The sequence below is a fragment of the Osmia lignaria genome, chromosome 2 (assembly GCF_051020975.1).
Source record: "Osmia lignaria lignaria isolate PbOS001 chromosome 2, iyOsmLign1, whole genome shotgun sequence".
NCBI lineage: Eukaryota > Metazoa > Arthropoda > Insecta > Hymenoptera > Megachilidae > Osmia > Osmia lignaria.
Window position 1 is genome coordinate 6,461,366 of NC_135033.1, and position 27,409 is coordinate 6,488,774.

The following is a 27,409-nucleotide window of genomic DNA, read 5'->3' on the forward strand; positions in this document are numbered from 1 at the left end:
CTTATACATATTTTACTCCAGAACCCTCCACGCCTGGCACACAGGTGCCCATCTCGGTGGAAGTCCAAATTGAGACCTCCCCTTGCTACTTACCCTGTGGCCGATGCCGGGGGTCGCACCCGGTACCGGCTTCTGCTGGGGCAACGTGCAAAGGCGTCTGGAGCCCCCACTCCCGACGCCAGTGGCCCTGACACCCTCACCGGTTTTGGTGGTGAAGCCGTCATATCTAGTGTTGATAGAAGGGCTGAATCAACTTCCCCTTGCTGCTCCTCTTGTTGCTGTAATATGTCATGGCTGAGCTCGAGACACTGACTGACAATGAGTAATGGAGTACCTATAGTCTTTGATATCGAAGCAATTCAAAACCCCTTAAAAACAAATGTGGGAAATGTCTTATGGGATCTGTAGTCACTGTTGCCATGCATACGAGTATATAGTAGATATACTTAGGGCCTGGCTTACACGCCTCTACAGGGTAATATTTTGGTATATGCCTCACCGGAGAGTGCAAGGTGTACACCGTTTCAGTACCGTGGGGGTGTGCAAGCGCTTGTACAGATGCTATCAACAGATATCCGACGAGATAGAGGGATATACCCTGGCGATGTTATCGTCGCGGAACTAATATGGTTTTCGCGGCGACGCCTTGGAGTTAATGGAGGAGGTGGGCCTCGAGAGAGGACGGTGAATACGCGCTCGTTTTACGAACGTGTCCGAGAATTTCGCACACGCCACACCTTAGGGCCTGTTCAGATCGTACGGAACATCTGTTCTGATCATATTTGTAATTAAACAAGTTCTATGCTGAATTAAGTTATAAGAGTCTTAATTATCTTAGGACCTAAGAATTATTTAAGGAAGAAATACTTAAAAATGCATATTACAAAGGTCAAAGGGTTCGCTTTTATGTTCAGGAGCCGCCCACCAGCGGCTCGAAACACAAAGAGGAAGACGAACGAGTTCCTCTTGTAAAGTGGAACGACGGCACGCGTGATTGCGGCCGATCAACGTGTCTACTTTAAGGGTTAATGCCGGGACGCCAGAAAAATAACGGAATTAATGCGTCGCGTGTGCTACCGGTTGCGTGCCCCATCATCATTCCCGGGGAACCACTGGAAAAAAGGCGACGCTGCTGGTGGAGTAGAACCACGTAAACACGCGTGCAAAGAAATTCGACGCGGCTCGGAAAGGATCGGGAAGTCTGTTAGTGGAATCAGTATTACCGGACTGCTGCTGGCTATAATCGGATCTGGTATGGAATCAACGCGATTACAGGCTGCCGTGGATCGTGTGGTCCACAGCTGTTCTTCGGATACTCTAATTTAGCTACAATGTTTAAAAAAGAACTAGTGTTCGTTTCGCTACTTTTTCTCCAGATTGAAATAGGCAATTGGAATGATTTTAATCTCTTCTCCTTAATTACAAGGACCTTAATTTTCCTAATATTTTTTTATCAAAGACACATAGAATATTCTAATGGTACTAGAGTCCTAGTTTAGTAATTTATTTATTTATTTAAATCATGAAGAATGAACCCTTTTGAACTGTGTGAATGTGTGATACACAATGAATTATGCGAAGTAATGTTTATTTAATGTTATAGAGTTATAAATAAATTGCAAAATACTTAGAGAAGAACATAATTCAAGAGGTGAAAGATTGAAGCGTTGATCCTCAACAGGGCATGCGAAATATTGTCGACGGATACGGCGCGTCGATCCGTCATAAACGCAACTCAATTGCACGGGGTAAAAATGGCCCCGGAGGCCGTAAAGATCGATGATCCACCGGCGAAGTCGTCGAGCTTCGTCTTCACGCGATGATCCACGAGGCGAGGCGGGATCGAAGGAGATTAACGCGCGCGAAAGGTGACGAGAAGCGTAGAAAGAAAGAGAAGCAACCGCTTCGAAAGATAGAGAGAGAGAACACGTGATTCTAGCTACGGCAAACTTAATTACAAACTAGCGTCGTTGCTGGCCCCTGGCGACCTGTCGGTTAATTTATTAGCGAGATCGTGCTCGAAATCGAGACGAGCAGACGTCAAACGACGTCGCGACGGCAAATTGTTTCGTGCGATAGTCCATCGCCATTGTGAGCCGTTCAATTAGCCGACGAGACGGTTTCATCGAATTAATTAGCCGAGCGCTGAGGTTGCTGTACGTGGAATAGGTCTTTTATCTAGCTGGGTAATTGTTGAAGATTGGAAATTGATAATTTGTATAGAAGGCTCTTAAAGATCTCGAAATCGGATTAATATAAAAAATGATAGTTCATTAAAAATCGGTCAAAATTTTCTAAGTTTTCAAACAAGAGTGATGTCCCGTGAAACTCGCGTGCCACGCGACGACGTGTTAATTCGACGCGTTTACTCTGCCAACGAGGGTTCCATTTATCGAGGGTCGGATTTACGAGCGCGATTCGAGGATCAACGTCGCGCGATGGATCGAGGAGACGTTTGCGTGCTAAAGATCGAGAGGAGTCTCGTCCATCAACGAAATGACGTGGAATTAGCTGGCGTTATATCTAGTATTGAGGGGAGGATTGGATCACTCACCCCTTGCTGCTCTTCTTCGCTCTGTCCGTGTTGGGGGTGGCAGTCCTGGGATGTGACATTTTTAAGGGTTGCAGCGGCTACAGATCCAACAAGACTGGAGATGCCTTTGTTGCTGAGATGTGACAGCGCTAAGCTTCAGACACTGACTGTGCGATGGAGTAGGGTCGTTGATATCGAAGCAGTTTACTATTACCGTCAACGTGCGTTACATTGTTTCAGTTTTTATACTAGGATAAAACAGATAGCTCTATTTTAATGTAATTGTGAATTTTCAATTAACAAATTCAAAACCCCTTGAAAACAAAGGCATGTCCAGTCTTGTTGGATCTGCAGTCACTAGTGAAAGGCTGCCAACGAGGACGCGGTACGATATTATTTCCTTCTTTTTCCCCTATTTCGATCTCCTCCGTCTACATTTTTTTCTATCTCCTTCGTCGAATCATTTTCCAACGAGCGATCGTTACTGGTACTCGAGGACGGTGAACGTTTCGATGGTAATTCGCGGCTGAAAGCCACGGACGGACGTCTATTCAGCGATCGGTTCGAGAACGATGATGATTGTGCTCGTGTTACCCTAGCACCTCGATCGACTTGACTTTTCCAATAATTGCGCCAACGGCGACGATGATTGCAACGTCGTCGGATGACTATGTTTTTATGCCTTGTCTTACACCTCGAAGCAACGGTAAGCTGCTCCTTGAAACATGCTCTTCCAGTCTATTATATTCCTCTGACTCGTATAATGCATACATTCCTTGGAATTTAACATGTTATCATTATAGAGAAGTTACTTTCCGTTTGAGTGTCATGAATTTTCTCATGATTACGTGCTATTACAGACCTCGTTCGCGGATTAGAAATCATACTCTTAAATAATATTAAAAGTATAATTTCCGTTGAAAAATTTCTGAAAATTGTACAGCACGCGAGTTGAATCTAAACAGGTGAGTTTCACCCCCCCAAAAAAGGGAAGATGCTTTCACTCTTTCCAGTCGATACGTCCATCGATTATTCCATATCCGATACAATTTCCAAGTGAAAGAAGCGATCCGCGATCAATGAATCACTCGAATAAAGCGATGAAACGAATCTGAAAGAGAAGTAAGAGGAAAACGCGTCTTTTCCGTAACGTATCGATCGGATCAGAATGATACAAAGACCCAAGGGATCTCGAATGGTAAAGTCCTGTTGGCGGTCGTAACAAACGTGACGTTCCCCGCCACGGCCACAGTCGAGGTTCAAGCGGAGAGGAAGCTGAATGAGGATGGAGGAGAATCTAAGGAGAGCGAGATCTAAACCCATGAATATTTAGGGCCCCCGTGCTCCTGCAATGGAGTATTTATTCGCGAATGCCGGTTTTATATCACTCAAGAGGAACGGAGCGGGAGGAGAGCGAGTCCACCAGCGCTGCCGGCTTCTCAAAGAAGCTTTCCCGATGGGGGATCCATGAGCTCGATCCACGAGATCGAGTTTCACCGTCCGCGGGTACCGATCGGCTTGAAATATCGCCGGGATCGAGGCCGACGATCGACGATACAGGGCAATCGACGCGTTGCTAATCGCGGATTACCTGTTATCGCGGTAGCTTCTGTCTGATGGGGCCTCGCCATTGCTCCGAGCCTCGTGCAACCAAGTCTGCTGTGCTCCTGAAAGGAACAGATTATTCATTCAATTTGGCGCTGTTCAATATCAATTTATAACATCTCTTTGATTTATTTATTTTCCTTTTTTGTAAAGTATTGACAATGCGTAGAAGATTAACAAAATGTACTTCAAAAGTCTTTTAAAATAAAAAGAAAAATATCAGATTTAATACTGCAGGATTATTTTCATACCCATCTTCAAACTTCCATAAATAAAATTAAGATGTTCCATTCGACCAAATTTTATCTCTAAATAGTTAATCAGCCTCTCCTATTTTATACACCCATCGTTCACACCCAACGACTTCATTCACCGATCCCATAAAAATTTCCATAATTTTCTAATCATTCAACCAAAGCATCCATGCAACGTCATTCTTTTTAACGTTACAATAGCTGGCTAAGGTTATCGTTAGAAACACTCCTGCGACCTCGAGCGAAGATGGTCGCTCGGCTGACCTTTCGAATCGACCCGGTTTCCGCGATTTCTCGAGCCACGTTTTCTAGACGACATCGGCTCGATGCGTTTCGAACCGATGTGTATCCGTGAAGAGAAGGATCGCTCGCACTGCGACGATTGTCAGGGAATTTCTCCTATTCTGGGGAGCGACTACGGGGCATCCGGTCGCGGACGCTTCCAGCGCACAGTCGCCGCGAGTTCTCTAAATAAGGGTCTGCCGGCGGTGTTGTAAGGAAATAATCGATGAACCGGATAATTTATTCTGGCCGGTGCACTCGGTCGCATTTAAATGGAAAACGAAGGGACGTTGGTCTCGCGATTTCGATCAGGCTAAAATCGAATCGATCGAGATGATGTCGGCGAAACGATCGATCGATCGATACGTCTCGTTCGAAAGGGGAAAACGGTGAAACGAGCTGGTTACGGTTGTCCACGGTAATATGGAGCTAATCAACTCCGTACCCGGCTCTCTGATATTTTACTCGGTTTACAGTCATTTTTCTTGCCCCTCCCCCTTACCCGCCTTCTTCGTTTTCTACATCGCACGGAGACATATTAACGATCTGGGAAAGCTCGAGTAACCGCTGTCTCGTCGGTTCCTTCGGTTCCACGGTGATTCTGTGAACGGTAGAATTACGCTGTCGTAAATGCGCGATTAACTTTTTACGCTTAATTGGCTCTTCGCGGTCCCCTGATCTTTTCTTTTTTTACATTCTTCTTTTTTAATTCCTTGTTTTTATGCAGATTGCTCCTCGCTAATGGACGTAGTTGCTCCTCGAAACAAGAAGGCACACGAAGTGTCCCCCTTTTTCTTCGACGGAATTTTGTATCACGCGCGAACACGGGGATATTTTGTAATTAGAATGAAACATGCGGCAATGTTTTTATGAATATTTTGTTACAAAATATTTTGTCACCCTACTTACGTGAATTTACGATACGTTTAACACTAGATTGCCGGACAAATAGATCCGTCAAAATAGGTATAGCACATATGGATAGTGAAGAGGGGGACGAATTTGTATTTGCAGACATTTCATAATTCTATTAAAAACAAACATATGTTTTTAAAAAAATCATAAATGAGTCAAATTGACTCGTTCCGGCAATCTAGTGTCAATAACCAACTGCATAGAATATTTTCTGTTCATTCGACGTTTTTATAGTATAAATTTGTGTTTTTTAAGAATTTAACAGAGAGAAAGTAAAGATATCTTCTCAACTTTGTAGTCATCGAGCTTACCCATACCATAAATTCAAGATACCTGCTCTCGGTTGCTCTTATCATACGATCTATCGGCAATTTTTGATTAACTTGTTATTCCGTGCAGAGTCTGGCGATAGCTCGTCATCGGGAGACATCGGTCAGATCTCTCTCGTTAAAAATTCCATCGACGGCGGGAGGAGCGTGAAACTTTCCCGAATCGTCCCGGCAATTTATCGAGTCGCGGTTCTCTGATCGGCGTGGAACAGGATGGATCGAGGGGAGGACGAGTTATCGGAGGCGCTCGATCGATAAATTACAGTCAACCATATGAAAGGCAGCAAGGAACGGCGATCCGTGTACCCGATCCTACGCGTGTCCGCCACCGTCGCGCGGTAATAACTTCGCGGACGTTTATCCGCGACAGCAGTGTATTCGTATCGCGCAAATTATCAGTGATAAATTGAGTCACGATCGCGATGGTAGGGTAGGAGAGGGAGAAAGCGGAAGAAAAGGGAACTTAGCGACCCGTGCTCGAGCCTCTTTCGCGTCGAAACTGCCGAATCTGTCGCCGCAAAAAGGGACCGCCACCTTCTGAAAGGTTCCCTTAATAACACCTTACCGTCGTAGCCCGGCCAATATATTAATTACCGCTCAATATATTAATTATCGAGCCTGTAATATCGCAGGTGCGCGCCGTAAGATCTTGCGAAGCGTTTGCGCGACGTTGAACAGCGATCCTCCGCACCTTTCGATCGTCTTTCAGTCATTTTTTATTTCAGAACTTTTTAGTCTCCCCTTTTTCTTTGCCTTCTCGCTTCCGTATCCTTTTCTGATTGCGATATCTCGCGTGTAATTTAGGGTGGATCCTAAGATCGTGGAGATTGTTAAGAGGAAGAACAATTCTATCGACTAAACTGAACAGGTTGTACCGACGATAAATTAGTTTTTAAATTGACATCATTGAACAATGATAGCTAACATCTCTACTATAAACGAGACTCGTCATTATTTTTATTATTCTTCGCGAATAAAGAAATATTAAAAGTCACTATCGATGTATAAATTATGCAGAGACTACGTAAGATCATTCCCAAATTATTTCTGCACGCTAAATTTAAAAGTGATCGAATATTAGTAAGCGCGACGTTTGGAAAGAGCGGTGATTTCAACGCACAGATGCTTTTTCGAAACCGTGTATTCTACGAGTAAATCAGATAACCAATAACAAAGATTAATACCAATCTAAAGAGAAAAAAGCGATCTACATTAAAGATGAAACGTTTCACTTAAACGACCCGAGAGAACACTGGCCAACGTCAATTAACAAGGTTATTATTCAACTTTCGGTCCATCAATCATGCACCTACCACGACCTCCATAACCAAGTCGCGCCACGAAGACTTATGCTTCCGCAATAGGAATCTAATTTCAAGCTCTGACCGTAAGAACAATATCCTTAATCAATCTCTGCTCCTTCTGAATAATACGCGTTCAGTTGATACCAATTAAAAACGTATGCACCGAGCGAACTACTTAAGCTGTACGCGTAAAACGGCACGTGATAATCACGGAACCGGGTATTCTTTTCGTCTTACGGTTCGACATCAAACATGTTTCGTGTTCGAGAAGTCTTTTCTCCTTAACGACACGCTTATCCACGCGAGTAGAACTTATTACACGCTCGTAAAGAGGCTCGCATGTGGGACGAAGTTAGGGTGCTCGCCACCGTGCTTTTTCTCTCATTAGTCAGCCTCGACGGTCGACGACAGCAGGATAATGCACGCCCCAAACGGGACACCCACGTACGGGCTCGGGAAGGATAACGATTTCACGCGTGTTTGCTTTAAAATGAGAAACCAAACACTACGACGGCGGATGTATGTTTCTGGAAGTCATCATTGTTCGATGACCCATCGGAATTGTAAAATCAAGGATAAAAGATTTATTAAAAATTCGAAGGATAGGAACAGGTTTGCTCCTGTTAAAGGAAAGACGTTTGATCGAAATTCAATTTGGTATTGATACCAGATCGGAATCTCCGGGAAGAGAAAAGACATCGATGGAGCATGCTCGTCAAGATCACGTCATTGCACGGAGGTCTTATTAAATCAAAGCAGCCGATTCGAGCGCACGATAAGGGCGTACCTGTCGACAGGTGGATTCGTTTCTAGTTCGAACGTAACAGGAGCGCTCGCTAGTGTTCGATCAAGCGAGATAAGACGGTTTAAAAAGCGGCGAGGACGTCACGAGTGTCACGCACGCTGCCTCGCTGCTACTTGTAACTATGAGTGATCAACACGAACGATACCACGGACGATGTGATTAACAAGCTCGGGAAGAAATTATGGTTCGATCGTGTCGTCGATAGTTTCAGCCTGTTGGCCAGCATCGCGCTGATATATGAACGCCTGGCCCACGACTCAGATCCGCTACGGGGAACAATGGTCTGTTATATTAAGCTTTAACGAACGGGCAATTATAAGAGAGAAACGATTCAGTCTGTTAGGATGCACAATGAGATAAGAAAATTTGATTATTTTAATTCCTTTTCATCTGTTCGTGAAAGATAAAATAAGAAATTGAAATTTCCTGTTCCATCGGAATATTTTATTCTACTGATAAGAAGGAGATTATGAACGGTATGGTGTAAAAATGACGGAATTAATTTAAACGGGACGATAGCCTCGGAGGAAAGGTCTCTCGACGCTCGTAAAAATGTCCAGGAAACGATTAAATCTGAAACAATAAATCGAACCTGTCGAACTATTACATCAGCAATGAATTATACGATTCGATCGTTTAATTAAAGAGCAACGACAATGTCGATTTTATGACAGGGACTCGAATAAAACTAAAATGTACAAGATAAGAGGCAGTGTGCATGGCGAAGAGTAAAAAATGACGGAGGACAAGATGACGACAGGTTATCGATTATCAAAGAAACCGCTGTCGGTTTTTAGAAATATTGCCGTACTCTAAAAACAAATATTGCTGTATTTTATCGTTACTGCCTCATATATACAGAATTTCCTTTTTAAAAAAATGAAAACAAAATTTATTTTTATGGATCCCTAATTTTTTGCCGAACTAATTTTATAATTACTTGGAAAAAAATCTACCGCAACCGATTCTGTGGAAGAATCGGTTTCCCTAGATGTTCACACGCGATGGGAGAAACTATGCCCCAGATATCTGTTACGGACACGAGGAGAGTCCTGCGAGAATCAAAGAAGCCGCAGGAGCGAGGACGCGTCGTGATCCTTGGCGCGATCCACCATAGGACGGTGGGATCCTTTGCTTTCTAATCATCCTCAAGGTTAAACCCTGCTGAACCTGTTGGCTTCTGCACGACTCGGGTTCAAAACCTTATCCCCCCTGTTGGTCCACGTATTATATACATGGTCGTATAAAAGGTACGACCTTAGCCGCGGGAATAAGACGTCGTCGACCTGCTCTCGCCGATTGTCTTTGTCGGTCGAACGACGAGGATATTTCTATACCGTTAACCGATTGGAACTCGCCTCGTTCCATTGTCTCGGTGAACTCTGTTTCCTTGTATGTATACACGTACGTAAGTAGGTGCACATGCACACCGAGCACCCTTGCTCACGGTTCAGAGGACTCTCCTCTCTTTATGGGTTAATTACCATCGGCCGATGGACTCGCGCGTACACGTCGCAACGGCAACCAGCATCGATCTATGAGAGAATCTCGAACCCTACCGCTCGAATGAGGCAACATCCACTCCTCCGATAGGGGCACTCGATTCCGTGGAATCGATGGGAATTCGTGATAAACGTTCGCTGATTTTCCCGAAGGCGGTTTCAGGACTGGAACGATGGAATTCTATCATTTGTGTTATGGGGAATGGATGATCTTGGTATTTACATAATTAAATATTCTCTAATTATCTCTAATTATTTTTAACGAGGAGAAGAAGTAAGAGATTCGACAGTTTTCTACGGTTACGAAGGGGTTGAAGATTGATGATTTATTTTTAATATCTCGAAGAACAAAGTTAAATTGAAATGCTGGTGACAATGGTCCTAAAGAATCATTCAATTAATCCATGTACATCATTTTATATGATTTATAACAGTGAATTCCGCGCGAAAATGCATGCGTGTCCCATGGCGTTCGAGGCCCAGTCCCCTTTTCCATGTGACGCGTAGAACCACCCAGGTAGCCGAGTGTAAGCAATCCCCAACACGGCGTACCGAGTGAATAGGTGAGAACGAATCCAACGAATATGTCCGTCGTGTTACGACAAAGACCACGGTCCGAGCGCTATCGGTGTTTCGCGCGGGCGCGAGATAAGTAAGTGCTTTAATTTATTCGAAACACCTCGGTTATTAATCGTCCGTTCCGTGGACTCTCCTCTCTTCCCTCGTTCAACCCTCTCATCCTTCTCTTTTTATTCCACATTCACTTCCCGCTTCTTCGTTCACTCTCCCTTTCTAAATGTCTTTCTCGTTCTCTTAATCAAGTTTCTTTTGCTGCCTTAATTTTAACACATTGTCACCCTTTCGCTTTATTAATTTCTTCACTGATATTGCTTTTGTAAATATCAAAGAATCGAAAGGGATGACGGTACTTTCCTCAGATTACCAGTCGACAAATTCTAATTAAAGACAAAATATTAAAATAAAACTTCATCCTATATTTTCTATTCCTCCAAAATAAACACCTTGAAGATTGAAATTTGTCGTCAAAAGAGGCACGAAAGTGCAAGTCGACTGCAACCCTCGGAAGATCGATCCTCGCGCGTTCTTCACCTCGCGTGCGGTTTAACCGAGATCGTATATATACGTAGGTAGTTATATATGCATATAAATACGTGGGTACAAATAACGAACACGCGGCCGTGTCTGAGGTTGAGCTCGTTGGAGGCGCGCTCCGGAGCCTGAACCAGAGAAATGTTTTAAGCGAGCCACTCACGGCGCCCACGCTCGTCCGTGGCAACAGACGCGCCGACACGCGCGCGCACACGCCGGCCCCTTATTTCAACCATAAATTAATGTTCTGTCTTCCGCGGATGCATAATTGTGCGAGCCGCGTTGGTCGCCCGGCTTTTCGTGTCCGCGACGCGGAACGAGGCGACCGGACGTGCACCTCGACGACGACGACCACGACGAGGACGAAGCGCTGATATCCCTGACAATGACACGTAACGAGGCTTCTAATGGCTTCGCAAACACGCCGTGTAATCCGCGCATGCTCGCTCATTGCTACGATTCAACTGCCATGAACATCCAGATCGAATTTGTGGAATTTACTAAATTATTTTTATTTAGCTACACGTAGCATTTTTCATTTTCTTTCATAGAATAATTATAATCTTGTATAATTATTTATTGAAATTAGACTAAAAGAAGCATATCAAGGGAAACTACTAAATGATTCGTCAGGCATAGTACTTAAACATTCTATCAGATGATAGCACGCAAAAAAATTGAATTTTTGTAGTCTTCTTAGGTGCAAAAGTAATAAAAATTAAATAGTACATATATATTCTGCTGATCACGAAAGCGTTTAGTGTCTATTGTGAAAATATTTCACAAGCTTCAGAGTCGTCCAGACTTAATTTCTTGAAATCATTTGTACGTGGCCTGGTTCTAAAGTAACGAGACTATATTTATAAAAATTGATCTATGTTTCAGCGCAGCAGGTGCAACAAAAATGAATGAAAATTATTTCACGAGCCGTAGGTAACTCGCTATGAAAGCTAACGAAGGCAGGAAGTGGACGCGTTTGAGATTCTCGAATACACGGCGACGGATAAGGTTTGATGAGATGGAACATCGTTTTTCGTTCCGTTCGTCGAACAACCGTGTGCATCGGGATGGGACTCACGTTCCCGCATTTACATTCGACCTATTGTCTCCGTCCCACTGTCTGCCTCTCTTCCTTCAAGCAAACGCAGGCCTTCGCTCTTGAACTCTCCCCGATTCGCTTTCAACGTTATTTTTACGTGAACCGTCTCGTCTATTTACGTGATCCAGTAAATAGTTCGACCTCTAAGAACATTAACCCTTTCGTTCGAAAAATCGTACGAATTAATTACATTCATTAGTAAGGAATAATTCTGCTGACCGTAATAAATTTAATCACGAGGTTTATAGTCAGCGAAATTTCAATGTTTTTCAATTTTGAATACCAAAAACAAAGGAAAGAATTTGATAAAATTCGAGGTTCTAGCGATCAGGTCAATATCAAGGATCACGAAACGAATCGACTGAAATTCTCAATTGGGTATTCTGTTGGAATTCGATCAGGGTCAGACGTCTCAGGATTACAAGGAGGATGGATTCAAAAATCCGCAGGATTTTCATAGGCGATGCACGTCTGATGTCACCATCATCAGGTGACCTCCGACGGGCGCATCAGGGCCACGCACGAAGAACGCAGCGAGGATTGTGGCTCGCTTTTAAAGCGTCGAATTAGCGTTCAGCTCGGCTTTTAGCATCGACTCCTGTGTCCGTTTTCGGCCGTGGCAGGCTCGATCGTCAAGGTCGATCCAAGACTACTAACTCGTCGACTGCGATCGTCAAAATATCTTTCAACCAGAAATTATTTAATTTATCAATTGTCAATACAAAATTTCTTCTCCTTTTCGAAACAATGTACCTATCATGCAGAGTGGTTCGATGGAAAAGTAGAAAAATCAATTCACACTGTAAATGTTAATGTACCTGTACCGTGTAAGAGAAATGCAAGAAACAACGCATCGAATTGACAGCGACCAAGACAAATAAGAGGGACGAGTGTAAGGGAATCGAGCATGTCGACAATCGACTGAAAACGTGTGTACGGTTGATCGGAGGGCCGCGTGTCAGGAAAGTGGTACGAGCAGATCTTGGAAACATAGGCGGAGGGAAGATCCATTATTTGCTTGTCAGCCGGGAATATCGCGATGTAACAGACGTGACTCGACTTCGCTTCAGGAAGTAAATTGAGCTTTCATGAAGCACGCGGGGAAAAAAAGTATTCGTCGCTGTTCGGTGGAAAAACCGGGTGAAATCGAAGTCTCAATACAAATTGAACTGCAAATTAAACGCGTACCTCTTCCGCGTACGATGAAAAAGGAAAGGAAAAAACGAGGTAGTTCGAACGTGTCTCTTCTTAATTGCGCTCCGAGCGTTGCTTTCTTCTTAAATGTCGTTTATTAACGCCGGCACCGACTTTATTAACACGCCTCCTGATTTATTGTCAAAGAAAAAAAAAAGACGAAAAAATGAGTACGAGCTGGATTTCGTCGATGCTTTGACGGTTAATTAACCAGGTGAAAATGTCGAAGAAATTGAGAGCTGCTGCTTCGACGAATTCTCCTCGAATGCCATCGATAGAGCAGGAAAATAAAGCGTAACGAGTTCGATTCATCTCGAGTGCAAGTCGTGTCTCGATTTGCTCGAATTGGGTATTCCAGGATCGTGCGGCTGCCAATTAATCACGAGATGGTTGATCAACGTTCCACCGAGCAATTATAAAGATTGAACCCGTCTATCACCATTGAGATCTTATTTAACGCACGGTTTTTCTTTTGGTCGAACGTTTGGAAAGATGAAGGAATCTGCTTTTGCTATTATGAAAGATAATTATAGGCAGAAGAACTGTAATTTAATTTGTGATAATTATATTTAAGTATTGAGATATTATTATGAAATAAATCATGCGATAAAGAAGAACTACACTCGTCAAAATGACGGATCACAGGATTCTTATTTTAAATGACCGAAATTATTAAACAGTCATTACATATGCCAATTTATATTTCATTATTCATTTATTAATTTTTTCAAATTAATCTGTTAATAAGCAGTAGAATGTAACATGTAATAAATGTAATGCAACATGATGTACACTTCTTTTAAATAAAATGATTGCACGAAAGCAAAGTGTGTTAATACCTTTTTCATTCACTATACATAGCGAACTAATCAATCAATACTGCTATTTAGCTGGACAATTAATTGCACTACCTAAAGAACGAAGTAATCGATCAGACTCTGCAAGTGATCGACTAGACAATAGGACCATCTAGCTACATAGTGGATCAATCAATAACCAACTATTAAAATAGCAAGAATAGACTAATCACTAGCGCAACCCAGTTAATTGATCAACCTTTAGAAATGCCTTACAAGCTCCCTATAGAAAAATCAGCTATGTCTTTAAAGGATCGTCGTTCAAATGAAAACTCAGCTACCTAACTAGAAACTGATCGAAGACTTTCTAATAAATATATAAATTAATAAAAGATTTTTCTTAGAAATAATGAAATATCTATTTACCCGTGCAAAGGGTTAATGGTCACAGTAGCGTTTGAAACAAGCGTAAAAATGGAAGAGGAAACGATGCAAGCGTTTCTTTGACGACAGAAGATGAAACGCAACCGTCGTGTCGGTTCTACCCACGAGGATCTCGTGTCCAAGACAGGCTTTAGCAACGTCCAGATACGCCAGGGCACACCGAGGTCCTCGCACTCGAGGACCTCGTAGCTCATTCTTCCTGTTTCTCTTCCTCATACCAAGATCAGTGACCAGCGAGTAGTCGAGTGGTCTGAACCCATGAGCGAGAGGTCCTTGTAGGGCATAATCTTTGAACCGACCCCCTCGTGCATCTCCAGTTCTCATTCGGTGAGTCTTAATTTTCTCCAATTACCTGCGCCTACGATTCGCCATTAACATGTATATACGAGCAGAGAATTGTAATACGCTTATTACGGGGACGAACGCGGCTCGAGATGCGAATCGCGAGACCGTAAGAAACGCGCTCCGCGTGTTATCCACCATCTACGTTTCGCTCCTGAATTCACGACCCTTTTTGGGACGCCGATTTTTTCGCTGTTTACGTAAAACTGAAATTCTGAAAAATTGGTGCCGCTAAAATCTGATTATGAATATGATTTACGTCGCCGATACTTTTTAATCGATGAATATACCAAAGTTATGGTATTGATTTTGAATGAGTAGAAAGCGTTACGGAGTTAAATGACATGTAAATTATGCAAAAAGTGTATAATAGCATCAACAAATTTTGTCTGTATGCGTGAAATTTAATAGTAAGCGAAGGTTAATAGCGAAGGTGATTTCAATGCGTGGTAAATAAAATTTTTTAAAAAATCTTTTAAGTTTCATTTATTATTACCTAAATAATATCACGATACCATCCTACGATGCAACGTAGAAAGCGGATAACCTAATCGTAAGAACTAAATACCAAAGGATACAGTGTTCGAACGTCCCTGTGACTGGTTTCAGAACGAAACGTCGTAAAGGATAATTTGCAGCTGAAATGAGGCTCATCAGTCTTAACAGCTCGAATCAACGGAGCGTTTGCGTTCTCAGCACTTACAGAACGGACTGGAAGGTTTCCATAATCGCCTCTGTACCGTTCGATACCTGACATCGATGCTCGCGTACACCGTGGCCCGTTTCCCTATCAGAAAACATCGTCGTTTCGCCGGATAATTACACCGTCATGATAATTTGCAATAACGCGCTCTTCTCTTATCCCTCGTCTTACTCGGCGCATTGTTTTCCAACTCGGTCAATCGAGATGTCCTTCGATCGAGGATCGACCGAGATACCATCGAAATCTCAGGGTCGCTCGACCGCTCTCGAGACTCTCGTGCTAAACGACTCGTTCCAACGACACCGATCGACTGCACCTTCTTCCTTCGACACCTGTTCGCGGCTATGTCTACCTTGCTTCTAAGCTCGCAACAGGTTCATCGCTTTTCTTTGTTGCTTGTTTCTTTTATCGCGGTAAATCTTTGATTGTCGATGCCAAATAGAGAGTAAATGCACTTTTGAGTTATGGATGTTTTCTTGAATCAACGTGATTGAATTTTAATACCAGGAAAGGTTATTCGTTGAACGTCCAAGGTACAGATGATATTTTAACGATCAATGAAAGATTCTACGGATTATCAAAAATCATCTTCTTTTAAACATATTTAGGTACATCTACGCTCTCGAGCATGCAAGTACTCGATCATCAACGTTTTTCTTGACTTTGCAGCGAACGTGTTAATGCAAGAAAAGAAAATAACAGTACTATTATGGTGATAGGTAATATAATCATTTGAGAAAGTTCGCGAATTTGCTAATCTAACGAAAGAAATATATAGTGTGTGTGAAATCTAATTAAATTATTACGCTACCGTGTTGATCGAGAGAATTACGACTTTCTCACCTGCAGCATTCTAGGAGATGTTACAAAACCAACAATTCAGCCAAAGGTTCTCAACGCTTCGTATACATTATACTTGACACCTCTGGGTGCGTCGAGGCAGGCACAGAGAATGCACGTTCGTTTACGCGATTATCCTGTTTCCTTTTGCAGTTTGTTATGCGGCATTTCATTTCGACGAGCAGGTGTGGATGGCCGTGTGTCACGTGTGTTGTGTGTGTCACCTTTGGCATCTCCTCTTCTCGCCGTCATCCTCGTCACCTCGTCATTATCTCGCCGCAATGATTACAATTATTATTCCGATCGGCCAATAATCATGTCCCGCACGTCCTAACTATACTCGCGTGTACGATTGCGATCAAGAATCACGTATGTACACCCTCCCCGTCCTAGTGTTTTACACGCTTCGTAAAATTCTAGAGAACAATTTTTTTTTTTTCTTCACACCCGGCTGAAGTTAAACTCTCTCTCGTAGCACTCTAAATGGCATGCTTGTACAACGATTAACTGATGAATTGACAGTTTAATATTACCAATTATACTGGATATTCAATATTTAAATTACAAGTGTACTCAATATTGTAAGTTCACCCTGTGAATTTGCATTCGAACGCCTTTATTAACTCTTTATGTACTCGTGTGACGTTGCGGTAACGTATCAAATTTCTTCAAGACTTTCTTCCGCGCATTTTCCATTGCACACGTATCATCAGCAATAAATTATAGAGTATTGAAACAAATACTCTGTATCTCAAGCAGGTGGTGTGATTTAAAAATACAGAAATTTTTCAAGATTCCTTATCATTTATCCTTGCAAATGCAGAGAATTCGGATTATAGAGAGTTAAATGCTAAATCAATTATGTAAAGATACCTAAGCCTAATTCTGTAACTACATTCTAGAAAGATCAAGAGAAATTTTTCAAAAAATTATTTGGAAATTATTTGCAAGTATCATATTCTTAAAATAAATTAAACAAAATGCTTAGTGTTCGCTTAAAACACACTTGTGCCTCACTTTTCAATTCACAATTACCAGAGAGAGAGAGAGCAAAGATACCGCGTTATCGCACCTGCGGCTCGGTTTCAACTGAGATTACCATTATCAGAAGTAGCAGAATTAACGAGGCCCGACCGCAGGATCCTTTCGAGATTACCTCGAAGAGGATGCCCGTTCTGCACGGTAAGACGAACCCCGCGAGTACGCGCGATGACGCGCCGCGCCGCCACGATAGGACGCCGAGCGCGTCATGAGTCAGATATCCTGCAGGTTTCAGCGTGCCGGGTCAGGGGTCGATTGCATTTGCTTCTACCGCCCCCCACCCTTCTTCCGTCTCGTCGGCCCGTGTGTCTTGCAGTCCTTGATATTAGAATGGTCCAGGGGAACGCGCATCCAGTGACCGTTACACGTTGCAACGATGTGTACACACCAGGACAGAGGATCGTCCCTCGATCGTCGACTGACGACATCGCTTCATTATGATCCGTTGGATGTTCGATAGAATCGTTCCAGAGACGATCGTTCTTATAGTAGTTCCTTCTACGGTGACCTTTGAGTCGTTTTTTGGGGGATTTTATACGATTGGCTTTCTTAGCACGGTGATTTATAAGGACTGACCTCGTTTTGTGAAAGGGAGCCGGTAAAATTACCTGTTAGCAAGGAGTAGCTTCAGCTTTTTGTGGGATTATCCTGCAAAGGACAACCGAACAAGTAAGTCACGATTTAACAAATGATGCGCGTTCAAAGTTTTTAAGTATCAGGGTCAACCATTCTCATCCGAAAGATCTACGAACGTACATTGAAACTAATTATTTTCAAATTTGAATACTGAAATTGTGTTAATATTGTATTAATAATGGGTCAAAAAAAAGACGTTGAAGAGTAAACCGGTGAAAAAAGTCTTGAAAATGGATAGTTAAATCGATGAAACGGAATAAGAGCTCTAAGCCCCGATATTTATGAACGGCAAAGCACCGTGTGGCTCGGGCAGAGCGCAAAAACTGCACCGAGATGAAGAGCGCTGGCAGCGATGCAAGTTCAAGGCTTCCGCGTGTTTTTAACGTGCCAAGACATCAATCATACTTCAATGCGCGAGCAGCACCGGCAAAAAAATGAAGGCGAAGTAGCAGAAAAAGCGGGTGATTTAATAAATCCAGTCCAGAATAAATAGAGTGCCGTCGGGACTCGAGGGGTCACGGTTGCGGATTTAAATTGGCGCAAGTACTATCGACGCTATTAAAATTGCAAATCGACAGCTGCGTTTATTGCGAAACGTTGAGAAAATCACGTTCGATCGATGCTCCAATTTATTCCATCTTCGTTGAGAAGTTTCAACCTTGAACCTTCGACGATTCCTATTTTTTTTTTCTTACAATCAGCTCGCATCCTTGGATCCTCGCGACTTTTTCGCGTCGTTCACCGCTTACTTGCACTTCGCGGATGCTCAAGGACGCCGATTCAAGCAGGATCGATCGCTTTTCCCGATCCTTATCTTCTCGCAGCATTTTTCACCTCGCCTCGTGATCGAACACCGTGAACGAACGATGCTGTTCACCGATGAACACCGATCCTATCGATGTTTTCCTTCTTTCTGTTCATTTTTTCACCCCGTTACCCTGCGCCCGTTCCGACTACAGCCTCTCGATACCTCTCGTTCGTCGAACCTGACCCGAAATTATGCAAATACGAACCGGTAGCCACGATCACGACCTTGATTCCGCGCGATCGTTCGTTCCTTCTTTTTTAGAAGATTGGGAACGAATCGAGTTTGGTCAAGGTTCCCTAATTGCGAGCCACAATGGGGATTCATCTGGATGGTTGTTTGGATTAACGAACAAAAAAAAAAAAAGAAAAAACGAACGTGACGTGTACCGAACAAGGAACGATTAGAAGGTGTTCGTGGTTTCTTTGTAATCGTTTCGATCGACGAGATGGAAAAAGCTTGGACGAAGATGCGTCATTGTGCCGATTCTTAATCGATTAGTTCATAGGGGAAAGCGTTTATTGCTGGTCGACCGCGTTGAAAATAACGCGTTACTGGATATTGAAATCACTGCTGAAGATGACCAATGTTGATTAATGTTTATTCGCAGAAGAACGGGAATCCAAGAGTACAGTGAGTCGGAGTGATAGATAAATGAGGATTCTAAGAGCGTGCGAAAATGGGAGGAAAATAGAACGGGTGTTCAAGATGAGAATTTTGCGATAAATTGTGAATTAAAATAGCTGATGACTGCTTACGAAATTTCATTTGTCATCCAGATCAAAGTGTTTAATGATAGAAATAACTTCCTCTGTCTAGCTATAAAACATCTGTTATCTCGACAATAAATAATGTTGTTAGAGGAGAAAAAAGAAGACCCTGATCAACATAAGCAAAGGTGAGAAAACATAAACCGTGTTTACAGTCGTTTAGGATTGTACTCGATCCTAATCATTTAAACGAGCGTCGACGTTAAAATAAATCGTATGCAGTCTCGACGCGACGCGTCGCCTTGCTGGATCCTTGTTGCGATTAATGATCAATTAGGTCGACCGTTTTGCATATTCAATACGGGTGACAAGTTCAACGCGCGGTACAAATAGAGAAAAAAAGTAACAACTTTGATCGTTATCGTTAATGAATCGTTTGTACAATGCCCGGAGCGTGGTCATTGTTACGTTTCCTGGTGAAAAAAGTAAAACTCGGACTATCCTTTTTGTCGTTTGTAAATCAATCTTTTTTTTCTTACGTTGAAAACACCTTCGTGCCGGTGATTTAAAAGTCAGCTGGCTAGCAAGCTTTCTAACGGGCTGAGTTACGAGAGCCACGGAGATTTAATAACACCTTCGAGCAGTCAGTCACTTTCGATCGAACCGTTTAATCATGGCGAGTGTGTTCGTCTTAAATTTTGAATGACGTTCGTGGAAATTCCGTTGGCGCAGAGTGTGTTTGCTCTTCTTCCAGCTTCACGGACAGTTTGACCCATTAAATATCAAGGACGGTACGTGGACAAAAAACAAGTAATCAGGCCCTTAAGTACCTAATGATGTGATTCGTTCTGTTCCATCAATCAATTATATAAACGTTTTTTGCTTTAATTTTTTTCACGCCAGGCCGATATTTGGGTGCTAAGATTATTTCAGGTGTAAAATTAAATATGGTAGATTCTTAGTATGTTTGTAATAATAGACTTTTGGGGTAATTATATTAATCCTCGGACGGACCATGGAGAGAGTCCTAATTTTAACCCTTTGCGGACGATCGACGTACATGCGTGTCCAAACATAATTGCTATAATAATTAATAATTCCGTACATACTGTGTCAATACTATATCTCCGTCCCCTTAAAACTTCAACAGCTGGAACCTCATCCTCCAAGTTATCCGACTGTATAACCACCCCCCTTGGGGGGAGCAGCCCATATACTAAATCGGAGCCCTGCGTTATATTCTTAATATTTATAATATATGCTTTGAAGGATATTATAATTACTTCCTTCAATTTAAATTAATAATACTCTGTGCAATGTTCCGTCCTCAAAGGGTTAATTTAATTTTGCATTTCATACTATCACGTATACCTAACTGTACCAAATACAGAATTTGTTAAAAAATACCACAAAGAATACCAGTATGTAAAGGGAAAATTTTGAAGATATCGTTTCGCAACACGTTCTCAGGATAAATAAATGCTTGCTGCAACGGCGAGCGCAGCCTGGATTAAGGACAAACGGTACACGGTCGGGTCTCTCGCGTGAACGCAAGGCGAAAAATGTGTAATACACGGTTCTTAGAGAATAAAGCCGAGAAATCATCCGTGTACACCCCGAAGCGATTCCACGAGCGTGGAATTCGCGAATTACCAAGAGGATACGGCAAGACGTACCGGCGTGTATTTCGACCGGGCACGACCGACCGGTGCGCGATTACGCAAGCCGAAGAGGAGGCAGGTTAAGCGGATCGTCGTAGCCCTGCAGCCGCAGCAGACCCAGTTCTCATCTATTAACTCGCAATTACCCGGTGAACAATGTGATTACGGCCGCGTTTAAGTCGTTACGCGACGCTCGCGAGACGCCTATCCTCTTCCACTCGACAACGCTCGTTGCTGCTTCCTCTTCCCTCGTTTCAACATCGGCTTGTCTCGCTCCTTCGGCGACATTATACTATCGCCGTGCGAAAGACGGAAGTTTCGCGTGAGGTGGCTGGATACAGGCTGTTGTTCCAGTAATAGTAATTCGTGACGAATCATGGTTAGCTGGATGGTGGTAAGGTATTGTGGATAAACCCTCGGGATGTGGGATGGTATTCAAGCGCGATAGTGGATGCGAGTGATGTTTAAATGATTTTTAGACCGTTTTAACACGTTCACTGCGATAAGGATCATCAACGTTATGAATTTAATTCAATGGACCACGATTTTAATCGCTAATTTCAGCAGCACAAATTTAATATAATCCAAGGAAACGAAATTTCAAAAAATTTATTGAGATGTTAATGTTATATTCATTTCTGTTGAATATTTATAGCTTGCTGTGCCAAATACATTCATTTTCACTGCGGCATTTAACGGGTTAAAGTGTGCCGAGCTATACACGACCTTTTCTACTGGCAGTCAGCTTGGTTAAGTGTATTGCAGATGACAGCCATATTTGTGCCTCAGGAACCAGAACGAGAATGATAGAGCTGTCAATGGTGAACCCCAATATTAGAATAATCATCGATCCATTGAATATTCCTTTCCCTGTGGTACTGTGTAAAAATAAATAACAACCAAGATGGTATATATATAAATAGCGTTCAGTATTCGTTTTTCCTGTTTCCTAATTATTCATAGCACCAATTACCGTTGACGATTGAGACTTTATGGCGTCGATAAAAGTCAAGTCGCTTCTCTTCGCTGTCTATCCAGCGAAATTTCACAGGGTCGCAAGAAATAGCGACGACAAGTGGCGCCGAGTGGATCAACGAGGACCCTAGAGCGTCGTTTCTTGCGCAACGAACCGGCGATCCGTCTTCTTGGTGACGACGATCGATCGGTGCGCTCGTTCAATTACTCTGCCGTGCATTCTACGCGAGCGAAGGCAAGGTTCAAGGACGTGACTGAATGCGTTCTACCGGCGCTGGTTTCGCCAAGTTCCGGTATCGATGAGTCACTCGATGTATGCTGAATTATACAAGTGATCTTTGACTGTACCCCTGTTGCATCGACCAACACAGAGGACGGGATCATCGTAAGCGCGAATCAACGATTGGAATCGACAAACATTTCTTTCTCTTTGGGTTAAAGATCATCATCAACCTGTTGGATAGTTATTGTATAAATCCAACTGCTTCCTCGAAATATTTCTATAATATTATTTCTGGTGTCCTCTGTACTTTGCGCCGGAGTTGTGTAACGAATTTAACGCGTGAAATACCGTGGTCGTTTCGTAATCGGATCAGGAAAGGAAAAAGGAAATTATATGGCCCGTTAAACGGGTCCCACCGTCACCCGTTTACCATAGTTAGTCAGACATTCTGGATCACCGCCTTATCCGGTGCAATTTTGTCAAACGTAATTAAATTTTATGAGACAGCGAACGACGACTCTGTAGTTTTTCCCTTTTCGTCTGAAGTGAAAATTTAAAAAGTATAAAATATAAAATTAGCGAAGCAATGGAACGTTTATGAACGGAATCAAATCATAGCACCCTAAGAACCTCCGTTTAACGTTCTTTAGAACGTCGAGCAAAGCTGTACGGGGAATGGCCGTGAAAAGAGAAAGAGTCGTAATCGCGCGATCGATCTTTCGTCGCGGCGAAGACGTTCGATCTGTCCGTGGATCATTGAAGGAGGTCGTGGATCGTTAGAGAGGTACAGGGAATCGGAACGTCGGCGTTACGATGTTTATTCGCGCCCGTTCCTCCTCCGTGAGTCGTCTGACAAACGGGGGGGAAAAAAGCGAATTACGAATGGCTCACAAATTACTGCGCTCGTTCGACATCATTAATTAGAGAGCATGACTCATGTTATCGAACGAGCACGGACGCCTCTTATTGCCGATACGTATTAGCTGGGAACCTTTCAGAACGCCCGAGTTCTCGCTACGATTACGTAATCGCACCCTTTTCCCGACCATTCAGAGGAAGGACACGAGGAACGCGTTGGACGAACTTTATGGGAGTCTAAGATCATTACTTCTCAGTCGAGCAATTTTATTAACTATGTTTCTCCTTGCATTATTAGTATAATAATATCGTGTAGGATGGTTAAACGGTATAAAATAATAATTTATTCAATTTATTAATACAATACCGTTAAAATTCCTACAATTGCTATTCAGATTTTGGCCTTCAATTATTTGATAATTTGAAATTTAAATCAAAATAAAAACAATTAAAACTCTTGAGAACAATCGAACCGAGAAATCAAGTCCTGAACCTTTCAGCATCTCTCGAATTCCGCGATCCACAGCTTCATTCCAGCGCCCGTAAGAAAGGCAGTGGAAAAAGAATAAAAAGAGACGGAGAAAAAATTAATCGGTAAAGTGGAGTGTCGTTGACAGACGGCTTTCACCGTTCGAATATTTTCGTGGCCGCGTAATAATAGCTCGTTGCTGATTCGCGGAAAAGCGTAGCTTGCACGCGCGCGGAAAAACAGTGCTCTCACGGCATAATAGGTGGACGTGGATGCTGGATACGGCGCGTTATGGCCGGTTAATGAGAAAATCTTAATCACGCGCGTGACACGCGTGCCTGCACGTTATTCGCGCGTGTAATAATCCCGGCATGGTTTCCCGGCGCGGCGCGTTGCTCGGCGAACGCATCGCGAGGGGACGCCTCTCGGCATCGACGCGTAGAACGAATCGCCGTCGACGCCGCGCCGCGCCGTGCCGCACCGTATTCCTACGGTGCTGTGAGAAAGGCCGCGCCAGAATACGCGATTAGAGGCCGAAGATGAGAACGATGAAGCGTTGGGAACACACAGAAAACACACGAGGCCGCCGGCTGATAATGCAAGTTACCGGTTACGTGCTTCAAATGTTTCGAGTCCAATTTCAACGGGTCTTCTTCGTCGCATGGGAAAAGATTCTTCACTTGAGAAACTTCGAAGATACTTAACCCTTTCGCTGCCAGGGTGGTCCCATGGGACCGGTGCTTGTCTTTTCATTTGGGCCATGGTGGTCATCGGTGATTGTACCGTCATTTTAATATATTTCGCAGTTCTTTGCCATTATAAAATTTTCAATATGAAATTTGTGGCCCACTGGTGCAAGTTTAAAAATTCGCGTGGCAGCGAAAGGGTTAATACTTCGACAGATACATTCGTGTATTTTTGATTTTTATACTTTTCTTTTTATATCAAGTACTATTTTGCACCTTATTTCTATCTAATCTATCAGATACATAAAGTATCATATAGGATTTTATGAAAAATTACTAATTATGAAAAGGAGTATAAAATTGCAAGATCCTATTTAATGTACCGCGATCAAGGAGTTAGCGCGTAGATCGGCCCAGTAGAAATATCAGTATTTAGTACGACATATGGATTATTAAAGATATCACCACATTATTCACTGGCTGCACACGATTAAACTATTTTTAATTATTAAGTGGAAAATAATTAATTAATCTTTGAAGTTCTCTAGTTTCAGGTCATCACCTACATTTGAATAATTACCTGGTGTAAAAAGATTGAGAAGAAATCTATGAAACACGTAACATAGTTAATGGCATCGATGTAAATTTACACAATCATCATTTCCCATCGACAGGATGCAAAAGAAGAATTCAGACGAGAGGTAGTGGAGCATTGATAAACGGCGTTTATGTAGTACCTACCCGTAACATACGAGGCTTCTGGGCTTGTTAACTACCAGTCTTGCTCGCACCTAACACGCACCAAGAGCCTCTAATTACAAGGCCGCGAGAAACTCGCCACGAGGAAAAACCGATCGCATTACGCACGATAATCTCCATCGAAGCGTCAACGACAGGCTGCATAATAGCAAAAAATAACCGATGCAAATTGACCGCCATCGATCGTGTTGATCGCTGTAGAATGTAGAATGCCCGTTCGATTCCCTGATTCCAGAGAATGAATTAATTAGCGTAATTAGCACGTAAATTCAAGCAGACTGCCTAGCTGTCACTATTAATCCCGATCGAGGAGTAAAATCTGATTCTGTATACGTGATAATTAGCCTTTGACGTGGCTGCCATTTTCTTGTATAAACGATATCTATACTCAATCCAACGAGAGGAGACAGTAAATGCGTACAAACTCACGTGCTCGAAGCAGGCTCGAATCACACCTGGACCGAAACGTTTGAAGAACTGGAAACAACTGAGTCTCGGCCCTGCGTCGAGCGCGTTGGACGGATTGTAGATGGCATCTATGATCTACCTGAAATTTCATTTTCAACTAGTAAACTAGGAGATTTATGAAAGCTCAGGGTACAGATTTGTTAGTATAAAAATTTGGAATTAAAAAATTAACACTTTGAATTCTATCAAAAAATTCTATTCTAAGTAGTCGCAATATTATAGACATTAATTTCATAAAGTAACGAATAGAAAATTTAAATTGAAAAATACAACGATCCTGTATGTAACGTATTAAAGAAATTATAACTAATATTGTACTCTTTAAAATAAATACCACGTGTAATGGTAAAATAATTCAAATTTCGGGAATTATTCATGCTGTGCGGCCGTAATGAACTGTTAAAAGAATTAATGAAATGAGAAGAGAAATTGATGTAATCAATAAATAAATTTGCATTCTGACATTTACTGTTGATTGGATCCCCGTGGTCGTTGTTGAATTCGCGTAATAGTAACGGAAAAAAAAACAAATTAATGTAGTCCTCGGGAGGATCGGACGAATATTAACATTGATTAAATACGAAATTTATGGAACGAGCCATTAATTATTTTGACGAGGAACTATAAACCTGTCAAAATTCTACGACAACCTATATTTGACCCATCGAACGTCTGCCCGTGATAATTTATAATTATGATTGGTTTGTTTTTAATGGTACTTGTACTTTCGAATGCCACATGTTGCTGTTTCATGTTTCAGCAACTACACTGCGCAATGAATGAAATCAATAATTAATCTTTGTAATTGCTCTTCGGTAAATTTAATCAATTAGTTTCAGAGAAATTTATAATATAATATAATCAAAAGTGTAATCTTAAATGAAATACGTAAGATGATAAGTTCGTTCACCCCAATAATGTTTCAAGTTTCTAAGGTAACAGTGAACCCAATTCGACCCCTAACCGGTGCATCTCGTGATCGAGGGGGAAGGAATTTATTGGGAGCCCTTGCACCTGAAAGTCGCTCACCTGCCAGCTGTTTCGAGCTGAAGGAATTTTCGGTGGAACGACCTGATACTCACACGATGCCCATAAATTCTCAAAGGATCTTTCACAGTAAACGGAGCGTAACGTGATCGTGTCTGGAGAAAATATTTCAAAGTACCCCACTGAATATAATCAACGTTTAATTTCTTTTTTGTCGCAATCCTTTCAAATTACGAGATTACTTTTTATTATTTGCTGCGTGTCTACTTGTATTTTCTTGACATGTTATTTACATGAAATAGTGATATCATTTTTAAGGTATGTGCTTGTTCCAGAATGTATAAGAAGAAAAATAAATTGCAAACACATGTACATTCCACGTGTTACACAAAGTATACGACAGGATCATTCTACGCGTTAAGGGTTGAACAATCTCATAAAACATACGTCAGAGTGGTAAATCAATAGCACTGAATTCCTTTCGAAATATCCTATTAAAGTTCAATAAAAATAATTTCTGCGCATAGCGATAATTCCATTGGCAAAACGCTCTATATGTCTCGAGAGTGGTCGGCGGAGATCAGAACGCGCGGTCAAGCGAGTTAGCGGACAGAGCTGGCACGATTAGTGACCCGGTTTCGATCCGTCCAGTCGACATTCGTCACTGTCAAGAATACGTAGCTGATAAATCGCCGTTTAATCGCGACAGAAACCGACCGTCGGTGACACATTGAACGTTCGAGGAAAGAAAAATCACTCTCCCCGTGGAACGAGCGTGGAAGCGGATCGGCAGGTACGTAAAAGGCCTCATCGCGCGACTTTCCTTACCTCTGACAAAAAGCTGCTCCAGTTTACCTCGTCCACGAGAGAGGAGAGCGTACGACAACGACGACGTTCCACGTTGACGTACGTACAAATCTTCGTGAAAAGAGGAGAGACGGTTTAGCCGACGCGGGGAAATAAATCAGCGCGGCGCTTCTGCGAGTACTTTCCCGTTGTGGGGCCGACAGTAGGGACCATGCGCGCGGTTACGCGCGAGACAGCAGCCAACAAAACGAGTCGGCGTTCGCGCC

General features: G+C 42.6%; 1 long non-coding RNA gene across 2 annotated transcripts in view; it reads right to left on the reverse strand.

Moving 5' to 3' along the window:
- Positions 1 to 34: 34 nt before the first annotated feature.
- LOC117605899 (uncharacterized) overlaps positions 35 to 27,409 on the reverse strand; it is a 90,884-nt gene continuing 63,509 nt past the window's right edge. The window contains exons 3-4 of one of the 2 annotated variants that reach the window (XR_004581825.2): positions 25,311 to 25,428; positions 35 to 4,200 (exon numbers count right to left, since the gene is read on the reverse strand). This is a non-coding gene — a long non-coding RNA (uncharacterized LOC117605899). The remainder of the gene's footprint in view (positions 4,201 to 25,310; positions 25,429 to 27,409) is intronic. The other variant, XR_004581824.2, reaches the window with a different exon arrangement.